Here is a 12,504-nt window from a genome sequence, read left to right as displayed (position 1 = left end):
CAATGGTAAAAAGAGTCATTTTGTAATTTATCTGAATTTAGATAAAAATACAAAATATCATATGTGTACCTTAAGCTTTTAAAGGTTTCTTTAGGTATACTTACAAAACCAAAATGCTTGATTGGAAAAAGCAGTTGAATAATTAATTCTTTGGTTACATTAAAGGGCTTAGCTCGTGCATCGAATAACAAAATTTCTAATATTTAAATTTGTAATTAAAATCAAGTAGTAGTTACTTCAAATGACTTTACGACTTTAATGTCGATCACAGTTTGAACTTCAAAATATTTTGTTGAAAATATCATGTTCATCAATTTATGCACAAGAGATTGAACTGAAATTAAAAACCACCACTTCCCCGATAAACTATTTAGTCGCCAAAAAAATGTGTAAATTATAATATTTAAATCAGCCAATATTATATTCCAAATCTATAAGATTTCAATTGCCTAAAATCTTGGAGTGTAAACTGCCGGTTCAGACGTCATCCTCATTCTTTGACCACGGTTCAGATTTATAAGGTTCTGCCCAGAATAACCTCGGTGATGATTATAAGTGGGGCTAAAATTTGATTTAAATTAGCATTTTATTTCATAATTAAAAAATCGAAAAAAGTTATTAAACATTCAAAAGTATAAATTATCCATTTTTCATAAGAGCAACCAAAGGCATCTATTCTTTATTATAAGTTAAAAATAATTAATTGTTCTAGTTTGGATTAAGTGGAATTTGTTAGCCTAATCATGTTCGATCTATTTATTAAGGCGTTTCGCGTACGCACAATGTAAAAAATTATATCTGAAAATCAAGTAAGCTTTCCTGTCCTCTCCTAAAATGTTCATTCCAAAAAATACACACTCATTGACGAATATATAGCTATTTCTGCAGAACTTTTCTTCGAGGAATGGTAAACCTCTTCTACAGGCGTCAAAACCTCCTTATCAAAGGTCACGCCAAAACGCAAGCTATAAATTGTTTCCAAATAAACATCTAGTCTACAGAGGGGAGGGCGGAAATCAAGAGGGGTGAAGTTAGGGATGTCTTTGGGCACGTGCATGTTTCTTTAGCGAGTCTTGTATTTTCGCCTGGAAATGGCGTGTGGTGTTTCTTTTTCTACTTGGATGAAATTATTCCTAATGTCTTGATTAAAAACAGAGTAAGTGACATAGTTTCTTATTATATTTTCATGATATATTTTAATGCAATTTTTTATCGCTAATTCTGCAGGTGATGCAGTTTTCTTATTACTATATTTTCATAATATATTATTATGTAATTTTTCCCTCACAAATTCTACAATCTTGATCGATTTTTTAACTTTTTTTGTATAAAACTGCAGGTTATATTTTAATTGTTGTTTAACTGCAAATTTTGTATATAGTTTCTGCTACATCGCGAATCACCAGTATCGTCTGTTCGCATTTGGTCTGAAATTCTTAAGAACAAATTTTACTTTGTCCCACAGAAGAACTTTAAACTACATTTTTTTTAATAATTAAGGTATCCGTTTATGTTAAAAATCGAGTTCCGGCCAAAGTTTAGAAATTTTTTACTAGAAAGACCATACTTTCCTTACAAGTTTCCAAAATTGTTTTTATTTAGTTTGTACGACACTTAGAAAGAAAACTAGAGCCTTAGGGAAAGAAATTTTCGGTATTTTCAGCAATATAAATAAATATTTGTTTACATTTTTGGCTTAATACAATTATTTATATCTATAATTTATTTTTGATAATTATAATATATATAATATTTAACAATTAATATATAATAATATTTCCTACTTCTGTCTTTTTAACTAATTGGGAAGGCATTTTCAGTATTTGTAATCCTATAAATGAATATTTGTTAAAAATTTTGTTTATTACAATTATTTTAAATCTATTAATTATTTTCTAAGCTTTCTACATTTGTCTTTTTAATTTTAAATATTAACGTTTGGATGGAAAGGGAAAGCTCACAGATAATTTTGTAGAAAAACTTCGAAACTACTGTGGGATAATCAAAGTAAACAATACAAATAATATCAACTTAAATTCATTGGAAAACTTTGTTAAGCAGCTTTTTTCATACGTTTTTCTCTCATAAATCTGAACCAACAAGTGGACAAAAGGCACTGATAGTTGGTACAAGTATCAGTATGCACTTTCAGAAGTATAAAATACAAAGATAAATCCAAAAGGTTGCCAAAAAATCATAATGAAAATATCAAAATTTGCATATATCAAATTATTTCTATGATTGTGATTTTTAAGTTGGTGTTAATATTCACACTGAATACAGAATTAAAATAAAAGTTTCAATGGGCTTGTAGTGAAAGCTTATAAGCCAGTTAACAGCTACGCTCTCGGGCGATTGCTTTTGTATTATGGTCATGTTACTGGGCTGCGAACCACAAGGTCCCAGGTTCTATCCTCGCTCATCGCAATTTCGCCACAGGCTCATTTGGAAATACATTCCGAAAATACGGCTTGTGAAATTGCAAACTCAGAAATTGGGTATGAAATGGCAGTCATACAGTTTAACAAAGGTTTTAGTAGATTTAAAAATTTAATTTTAGAGTTAAATATGTCCAAAAAACTGTTGTTGGGTATATTGTTTTTGTTCAGGAGCGAGTAGACGAATCTAAGCGTCCCTTTATTGCCTACAATAAAGCTGCTCGGGTTAAAAAAGATAAAAGTAGTAAAAAGAATACAATCAAACGGAGGAGAATGAAAAGGGCACTGTGGCGGATTGTTAGGAGCGAGGATAGAACCTGGGACTTTGTGGTTCGCAGTCGATTAAGTAACATGACCACAATACAAAAGCAATTGCTCATGTAGCGTAGCTGTTAACTGGCTTATAAGCTTTTACTACAGTACAATGTATAAATGTAGTGAATTTTAATTGAAATGATCCACAACTTTACATTAAAAAATATGTTTTTGTACTGTAAATGCATTTTTTCTCGAAATAGATAATTTCATAAAAATTCCATACCCGTGACCTGATTTTTCAAATTCTTTCTGCATTACAACTTTCAAACTTGGCAAGCAGATTTTACATATCATTTTCTCTAGGGAATGTATTAGAATAATTTTTTCTCGAAATAGATAATTTCATAAAAATTCCATACCCGTGACCTGATTTTTCAAATTCTTTCTGCATTACAACTTTCAAACTTGGCAAGCAGATTTTACATATCATTTTCTCTAGGGAATGTATTAGAATAATTGTTTTTGTTTCACAATTTTGAATTTTATTGCTCGTTATTGTGTTGACAGTTGTGCAAATATTAAGAAAATTCTATATTATTCACTTCAAAAATTCATTAAAATTTTTTTCCCCCTCTAGACAAACGTGTTTAAATTATCTTAACATTCTTTGCAGTTGTATCCTCTTAATTTTGTTTTAAAATATAATGAGTTTTCGTGAAATTTTGTTAAATTTTTCTTAATGTATTTGACTACTTTCGGGATGAAGTTTTTTGAAAAACGCTCGCAAAATAATTATATTTTTGAATATTTGCATGTCCATTGAAGTGAAAAAGTCAAAAGTTTTTTTGAAAAATTGGATAAAAGGGCACTTTATTTTTTACTAAAAAGAGGTAGGTATAAAGCAAAAATATTCTAGTTTAGTTTATCAAATGATATGCTTAAAATTTTTGCAGATAGCATAGGAAAAATATTATCTAGCACCTGATCTAAAAAATAAGTTATATTTCTATCCATTCTTTAAGTATTGAGGTTCGATTTATAAATAGCACGAAATTTTCCATTTTTTTTTTATATTGTGGAACACTAAAACAACTATAAAACATTATTAAATAAATAGATCATTTATTCTCTAGTTCAGGACCTGCAGAATATGTTGGAAAATTATAATACCAAATTTGAATAAAAAAATATTCATTAGATTTTTTAATGAGACTTTTGTAAGAAAATTCTATGAAAAATTGAAATTTGAGAAAGTACCATCTAAAGATGTAAAATAACATTAAAACATTTGTAAATGCAAATATAAAAATCAATTTAGCTTTCCAAAAAATAGACTTAAAAACAAAATTCTAAAGTTTTACATTAGGAATATTAAATAAAAAGTTTCATAATTTCGCAAAAAAACTAAATAAATAAATAAAAAATCGACTTTTCAACGTAGTCTTCTAGCTTAAAATTTAGCTTTACAGAAAGTCCATGATAGTTTAAAAAGTTTTATGGCTTAAATTGAAGTTTTTATGCAATAATAATCCTAAAATATAATTAAAATATTAATTTTAATGTTATTTCTTCAAATGGATTCTGAATGTATGCGGAAACCTTCCGAATAAAATAACAATGCAGAACTTTGCAAAGCTTTTAATGCTTTTTAATGCAAGGTATATATATCTAAGCTTAAAAATCGTTTGCAGAAAATTCAAATCTTAATGTTTACGAAAAAAAAAAATTAACGAACAATCTTAGACGATTTCTTTTAGCGATGAATGGTGGTGTAAGATTAATACATAGGTACCAGAAAACCGAATAATTATTTTAGATGCAACTTTTATTCGACAGTGTGAAATCGAAATTTAATACGGAATTACAGTTGTCCTCAAAAATCACATATCAAATTTCATTCCCGAGCTCGTAGCTGATGTTTTCTCAACTAAGACAGATTTTAAATCCCCCCCCCCCCGAAAAAAAAATGTGTTTTTCGGATTCTGGAAGGTCTGAAACTTGAGATTCTTCAAAATTTCGAATTTTTTGATGATGATAATATTTATTTTTCCTTTGTATACTTCGTTTACGAGAAAATAAAAACTAATTTCATTGAAATCGTGCATTACATTGATTTGATGTGATTTTAATATCTTTTATTGGATATCTTTATCTGTGAACTTTGCAATCAACGGTGAATATTTACTGGGAGAAGGAATAATTTTAATAAATAAATTTGTTTTTTCTTATAAGATGTTTTCCACCTTCTTACTGTGAAATCTGTATGGTTATATGCAAGGATTACTTTTTCCTTCGTGTTTCTTTAATGTAAAAGACACAATTTAAACAAAATTAAAAGTAAGTGAATACTTTTTCTTCATTATTTTATTTTACAATCAAAATAGTGAACTTATTTTGATCAAATAAATAAATTGCTGCTCGCTATATATTTCTATATATTCAACATTGATAGTGATCTCCCTAGATGTTCTCGCTTATTCTCTAATAAAAATGTTAACCTCTTCCTCCCCCATAAAACTTTGGATCGTGAGCAAGGCTGTGAAGAAGTGCTCAGATTTTTATTTTTAAATTTCCATACTTAAGAGTTGTGTGCTTCATAGTATAGTAATGAAATCAGTACTCATTGGCGGATTTAAACATTTTGCAGCACCTGGCAGTGCACATCATGAGGCCCACCCTCTTTTTAATAACGGATCAATTTAGTTTTACATTTCAACATATTATTAACATAATTATTCTAATTATTGTTTTAAATTCTAAATATTGTTTTAATATTCTAATTATTGTTTATTCTAATTATTATTTTTTTTATTTTAATAACTTTTTAAAATATACATGCTTTTATTAATTTATCTTTTGTAACGTATGTAATAAAAAAATAAAATGAAATCTACGATCGCAAATTTCAAGTTATCATGTGAGAACATTATTATTTTTTAAGTCATTATTTGTATAAATTAATTTAAGTCATTAACCAGTTTAAACGATTTGAAACAATCACGGGACTTCTCTATCGGTCTCTATCTCCCCCCCCCCTCTCTCTCTATATATATAACGATAATTTTTTTAAACTTTCATTTTCAATTTTTCTAGTTGGCAAACAAAGTTTTGGAGCTCGACCGATTTTGAGATGAAATGACAGCCAGCTATAATGTCATAATTCTACGTTAACCTTTTAATCTGCTGTCAAAGAAGCATACGTAATAATTAAGCAATACTGGTAAAAGCAGGTCAACCTTTTAAAAGCGCATCTGCTTTCAAAGAAGCATACGTAATAATAATGCAATACTGGTAAAAGCAGGTAAAAAAATATATGCGATTAAAAGAGGATGATGAAAATTGTCATTTAAGCTTTATTCATTGCCTACGCGATTTCGAGCTTCAAAACCCCTTAACCAAAACAACATCATATTCTCAGATGATAAAAAACAATAAATGTCTGGGAAAATGAACGATAATTATTAATTATTGACTTCCTTGCAAAGGCAAGCAATTATTTATTATGAAAGATTATAAAGATATCATAGATTTTAAACAAATACAAGTTTTAAAGTTATTATTTTACAGAACCTGTCAAGTGGAATCTAGCATAGTCAGTTAATGAATAATTAATATTCTTATATGTTATAAAAAGAACTTGCCAGCATTGTTATTAATAATTCATTATGAACGCACATTGTAGTTCTAATATTTTATAATTAAAAAAGTATTTTGTAAAATTTATTTATTTGATGATTAAAGTAATAATATTTTTAATCGATTTGACTGCGACCAGTGGCGTAACTAGGGTTGGGCAAGAAGGACAAGTATAGTACTCTGGATGTCGTTATAAAGAGGAGCAAAAATGAGGAAAATATTAGTTGCATTAGAATAAAAAATATTAATTATTTATTTTCATTTTTTTACAGATTTCCCAGATTTTTAAAAACTGAAACGAAGATTTCCTTTTCTGATTTTAATATATTTATTTGATCTTGCAATTTCTAAAATATAGACAACTATTAAAGATTCCTGCTCAAATTTCATTGTTGATAATGGTAATCGAGTCTCGAAAGTTAAAATATACTTTTTGAGTAATAAACAAACGATATATCGCCGTTATATAACTTATCTTATGAGTAGTGCTTGATAAAACTATTCTAGCCTCATTATTTAAGTGTGCGGGGGAAAAAAATCAACGTTACATCGTTCTTTCTATAAATAAATCCATGAGAACATATTTTTATCCGTAGAACATTCCCATTAATCAACAAACAAGTGGTTGCTTTGAATTTCTAAAGCTAAATGAAAAGAACCAGGAATTAAATTCCCAATAAAATAAAAAAAAATAATAAATAACATGAAGAAATGGAAATCTTAAACGCAGAAAGTAAAGAATAAAAATATTGCTGTGGTGAAAGATGCCATGGTTACTATTAATCAGATATTTATGCCTACTTTTTGGGTTAGAATGAAATTTATTTCGTAATAAATTCGATTTTCAGAAGAGTAAAGAAAGAAAACCTTAACAGTTTTTTTTGCATTTTTTTATTTAAAAAAAAATAGAACTGCGTTTCTTTTTTTCTGGAGATATTACCATATTACTGATTCAGTTTGAGAACAATAGGGTAATAATAAAATTAATTTAATGTAATTAATTAATTATATTAAATAAATATATATCTTCTTATAATAAAATTGTAAAAATAATAAGAATTATATTCTTATAATTATAAAAATTATAAGAATAATTTTTCTTATAATAAAATTTGTTTAATGAATCGCTTATTTGACAATGAATATTAAATTATACAAATTCTCTTTAGCTGTATAAATTCATTTAATTGCAAAATAAATAGCCATAAATTCCTTGAATATTCGAAATATTTTCATATTCTGAAGTCCATTGCCATCATTTAGGTACAAGATTTCAGAAAGGTAGCATTAGTACCTCCCTCACTTAATTTAATATCGTAGTATTTTTGAAATTTTAATGAATTATTTTAAGCTCAGTAAGTTGGTTTATTATTTTCTTTCACTTCGAGGTTTGTATTCTTTAATTATATATTTTTACTTTCTCGACCACGTAGTAGAGAGAAAATATAGTAATCGTCAAAAAGTTCGAACTCGAGATTTTTGACGAATCTCCACATTTTAGATCTCCTTGAATTCGAAAAACTACAGTTTTGGAAAATGTCAAACTATGACAAAGATAAATTAAAAAACCCCTTTGAGCTAGATGGTTGAAATTTGGTATGCGGTCTTTACACTAAATTTGAAGATTTCTATCAAATTTTGAGTAAAATCTGTTCAGAGGAAGTCCGTCTTGACACGATATTTATAAAACGAAGAGAGCTAGCTATATAGATAAAATTCACAGTACTCAGATTTTACATCTGTAGTGTGTAGATCAATGGCAAATTTTGTGCCAAATCGAAATAAAGGTTGACTGTCTGTCGGTTTCTACTTTCGAAAACTTATAAACGCGATGATTCTAAAACGTAGCGAGTTAAATACATGAAATTTCGTATGGGATTTTGTGACTACAAGTGTAATTTTTTTATCAAATGTTTGTTTCAGTCGATTGAGAAAAACGTATAAAATATAAATTAGATTTTCGAATACAAATAACCGCCCACCAGGGATTAATCGCCAAATAACTCGCCAAGGATAACACGATAGATTCAGTAAGAATGGTAAATTCACTCCAAAAGTTAATATTTTGTAACTACTGTGCGCCAAAGCCATGTAAGGCGTTCTCTGGTATGAAAAGGTTATTAGAAAATATGCGAGAAAGTTTTATGGAGACCACTCCCGCTCTTATTTTTTAGTCAGATGGGAGGAGTGAGTTTTACTGTTCACAGAATTACTATCATAAAATGAGCGTCACGTGAATTTTAAAAATCATCGACAGAGAAAGTTTTCAATAAGTATTTAATAATTTTCAAAGAATTATAAAAATTTATATATACATTAATTAAAGATAACAATAAACATTAAACAAACAGCTTTTATTAAGCTGGTGGAAGTATTTGATTTATTATAGGTATTCCACATTTCTGATATATCTATAAATGGGGTCAATTTTGATTGGCTTCAAATGTGTTAAAATTGTCAAACATTTGGTCAGACTTTATTAAAGGTTGACCACAGTTTCTAGCTTATAGAAAGAATCAGAACTAGGGATTGCAATACCGGGATACCGAATACCGGTATTTTGAGCCATTTGTACAATTTTGTAATACCGGTATTCACAAGTTTAAATACCGGTTTTTCAGTATTTGCTAGAAATTTTAAAAATTGTCTCCACTATATGTTCAGGGATCACCAACATAGCAAAATAGTATACGTTTTTGTTTTTATGTCTCCCTAACGGGCGAAATTAATTAGCTAATTAATGGCCTAATTAATTGCTTAAATCTAAATTAGCGAAATATGGAATATCCCTGAAAGAACAGATTGTACCATAACACCTGATGGAGCAACAGTTATGAAAAAAAGTTGGAAAGTTGATTGGTGCAAATCAGCAATTATGCTATGCTCATGGAATTCAATTAGATGTATTATACCAAAAAAATAAAGAACAGAGTTTTGCACAAAATTACTTTTCAGGCTTAATGACAATACAATCGATGCATTATGTTTTTTAAGATCACATTTCAAAAATTTGTAACAGTACCACAGACTAAATAGTGATATTTACACTTTTTTGTAATTTAAATAAATAAGATCTTCCTTTACCTTTTTTTTTTTTTTTTGGATTCTTTACATACTGTTATAATTTATAAGTTACAAATTATTTTTTGTGATATTTATACTCTCTAATAAAACTGGCAAATAAAACAAAAAAACATCTGTGTTTTCTTTATTTTTTAAAAATTTCTAATACCGGTATTAAAACCGGTATCCTGGTATTAAGATCTAAAAAATACCGAATACCGGTATTGAAATTTTGGTCCGATATTGCAATCCCTAACCAGAACTATCATATGAAGATATCTGAATACATTTCTATAGTTGTTTTAATTTCAACAAGGAGAAGCTCAAGAACAGGTTTTATTATGGAATCTAAGATTGAGTTGGTTTGGACTTTGAGCAAATAAGGGCAATTTTTTTTTTTTTTTTTTTTGCATTTTTACTTTTTTTGCACACGAATTTTACAAAAAGAAAGTACTGGTGATTTCCATGTTTCAAACCTCCATAGGAGTTCGAAAAAGATATTTTTGAAATTATGTGTATATGTAGTATTATGAATGTGTATATGGTTACTCAAAAACACTTTGAGGTCGGCAGGGTGAAATTTAGCATACAGACCATTCACCAAATTTGGCGACTTCTATCCAATTTTGAATGAAATCCATACGGATGCAGAAGCCTATTTTCTCTGCTGCCCGAATACAACTGAACACAATAATTACAAAATACAAAAAATGGAGAAAGATAAAATTTGGCACACATATTCAGCTTTTATAATGTTAATTCTTCTTAAACTTTGATACAAATCTGTCGGAGGTTTGAACGTCTGTCGGTCTTTAGCTTCTCATGCATGTAAACGCTGTAACTCAAAAACGCAGTGACTGAAATAAATGAAATTTGTTATATGATTTTTTAGCTGTACATTTACGTTTTTAGCTGTATGTTCAACTTTCGTTTCGATCATGGGGGAAAAAAATGTGTCAAAAATACATATTCGAGTTTCTGGTGCTTGTGTATTAACCGCGTGGTTATGATTAATCGCTAAAAATCGGCAAAAACTACCAGATTCACACCAAAGATAAATCTTCCGTAATTATTATCCGCCAAAGACATGCAGTTGATAAACAATTCCCGGTTTCTTTATTATATTACGAAGCTCGTAACTCTTGTGAGATTTTTAAAATAAAATATGAGCATTCATAGCGTTTATGGATTTATGTACCAAGAGGAGGACAAAAGGTAAAAATTTGAGTTCGGGATGAGATTTAATATAATGGTAGTATACATTTAGAATGTTCCTTCATTAAAATATTGAAACGAAATAGCCAGCCAATTTCGGGAAAATGGCCCTCAAACTTCAGCAACTTTAACTTATATACTAATAATGTGTCGCCGTTGCCAAGAGTTCGAATAGTATAGTGGATGAGGCGCATGGCATCACAAAAACTGAACCTAACATTTTTTTAAAAATTTATTTGAAATTAGTTAAACATTTTACAGTTTTAATTAATATGTTTTCATTTTTTATGCAAATATAACTATATATTGTCCTAATTCTTGAATTATAATTTAATTTTTAAAAGAAAAATAATTAAAAATACGAATACATTTTTTTATTTACAGTTACTTAAATTAAATTAAAAATTTAAAGATAGTTTCTATTAATATAATACATTTATGCATAAGAAAATAATTTTTTTTTCTCTTAATACCTGAATTATAATTTAAAAAAAATTAAAGATATGAACTCATTTTTTTAAAAAAATATTTAAATAAAATTACAGACAGATTTAATTAATATTATATATTAATTAAATATCTTTAATTATATCTTTTATCCTTCAGATAAAAGATCCTTTAAAAGATTTAATAATATCTTTTTATCCGTCAAAAAATAAATGTTTCTCAAAATAAATCTTTCTCAAAAATAAATGTTCAATCACCTAATACTTGAATCATAATTTTACTTTTAAGCAGGAAAAATAATTACAATCATAACTCAAATGATTATAAATGTTAATTAAATTACTGACATCATAAAAATATTTCATTAAATTTTATTGCATATAAGAACCAGTGCGGTAATTACAGTAAAAACATTTGAAACAAGATATATTTTGACATCTTGCACAATTGATAAATAATGAATATCCACATGAAAAATTTTAAAGGAATCGATTAGAAAACAAATTTTATTTACCTCTCAAAAATATTTGCTTTACTTCAAAGATCGTGACAGCGTACAAAGCATATTACTAAAAATTTTGAATCATGTGCCTATGCATTCCATAATTTAACTTCTTTCTACTTTTCGATTATTAATTTTGTGATTATTTACTGACATAATTTTATTAATTTCAGCTGCTCTCTTTAATTACCGATATAAACACAACTTCGTTGAGTTATAACAAATTGCTTATCATTATTAAAATCCAAAAATTTAACTTTCCGTTTAAATCCAAAAAAACTTTTTATAAATTTAAGATAAAAATAGTTATTTTCATTATTTTTCATATTTAAAATTATACTTATAAATATTTTAACTCTTAAAAATTAAATTATAATTATAATCCAAGGACTGCATGAACGAATATAATTATTTTTCTTTTTAAAAAAAGTTAAATTTATGTATTAAGAGAAAATATATTTATTTTTCCATAAAAAAATATCATATTAATTGAAGTCGTGTTTAAGTTGTTAATCTAAGTAATTTTGAATATAGAAAAAAAAAACCCGCATTCATAATTATTTTTCTTTTAAAAGTTATATTATAATCGAAGAATTATGACAATAGATATTTATGTTTGCATAAAAAGGAAAGAATATTAATTAAAACAGTTTGTAAATTGTTAAATTTATTTGAAATATTATAGAGATAAAAAAAAATTAAAAAAAAACCCGAAAAGATATAAACCCATGATCGAACTCGGGTCTTTTGATTACTAATTCAGCGTCCTATCCACTACACTATTCGAGATCTCGGGGCCCGCGACACATTATTAGTATATAAGCTATGTCGTAAGTTTGACATTTTCATACGAAGGAGAAGAATAAATTTTTCTTATTGAATGTGCGAGAAAATTTTAGGCAGACCACTTCCGCTGGTGTGCAATCATCGATTAATCATTGCAAA

General features: G+C 27.5%; 1 protein-coding gene across 1 annotated transcript in view; it reads left to right on the top strand.

The window, feature by feature from the left end:
• LOC129975992 (juvenile hormone acid O-methyltransferase-like) overlaps positions 1-12,504 on the top strand; it is a 48,741-nt gene that overhangs the window by 226 nt on the left and 36,011 nt on the right. The window lies entirely within an intron of this gene.

Source organism: Argiope bruennichi, chromosome 7 (assembly GCF_947563725.1).
Source record: "Argiope bruennichi chromosome 7, qqArgBrue1.1, whole genome shotgun sequence".
Lineage (NCBI taxonomy): Eukaryota > Metazoa > Arthropoda > Arachnida > Araneae > Araneidae > Argiope > Argiope bruennichi.
The sequence above is the reverse complement of the archived record's forward strand: the minus strand, read 5'-3'. Positions and strand labels throughout refer to the sequence as shown.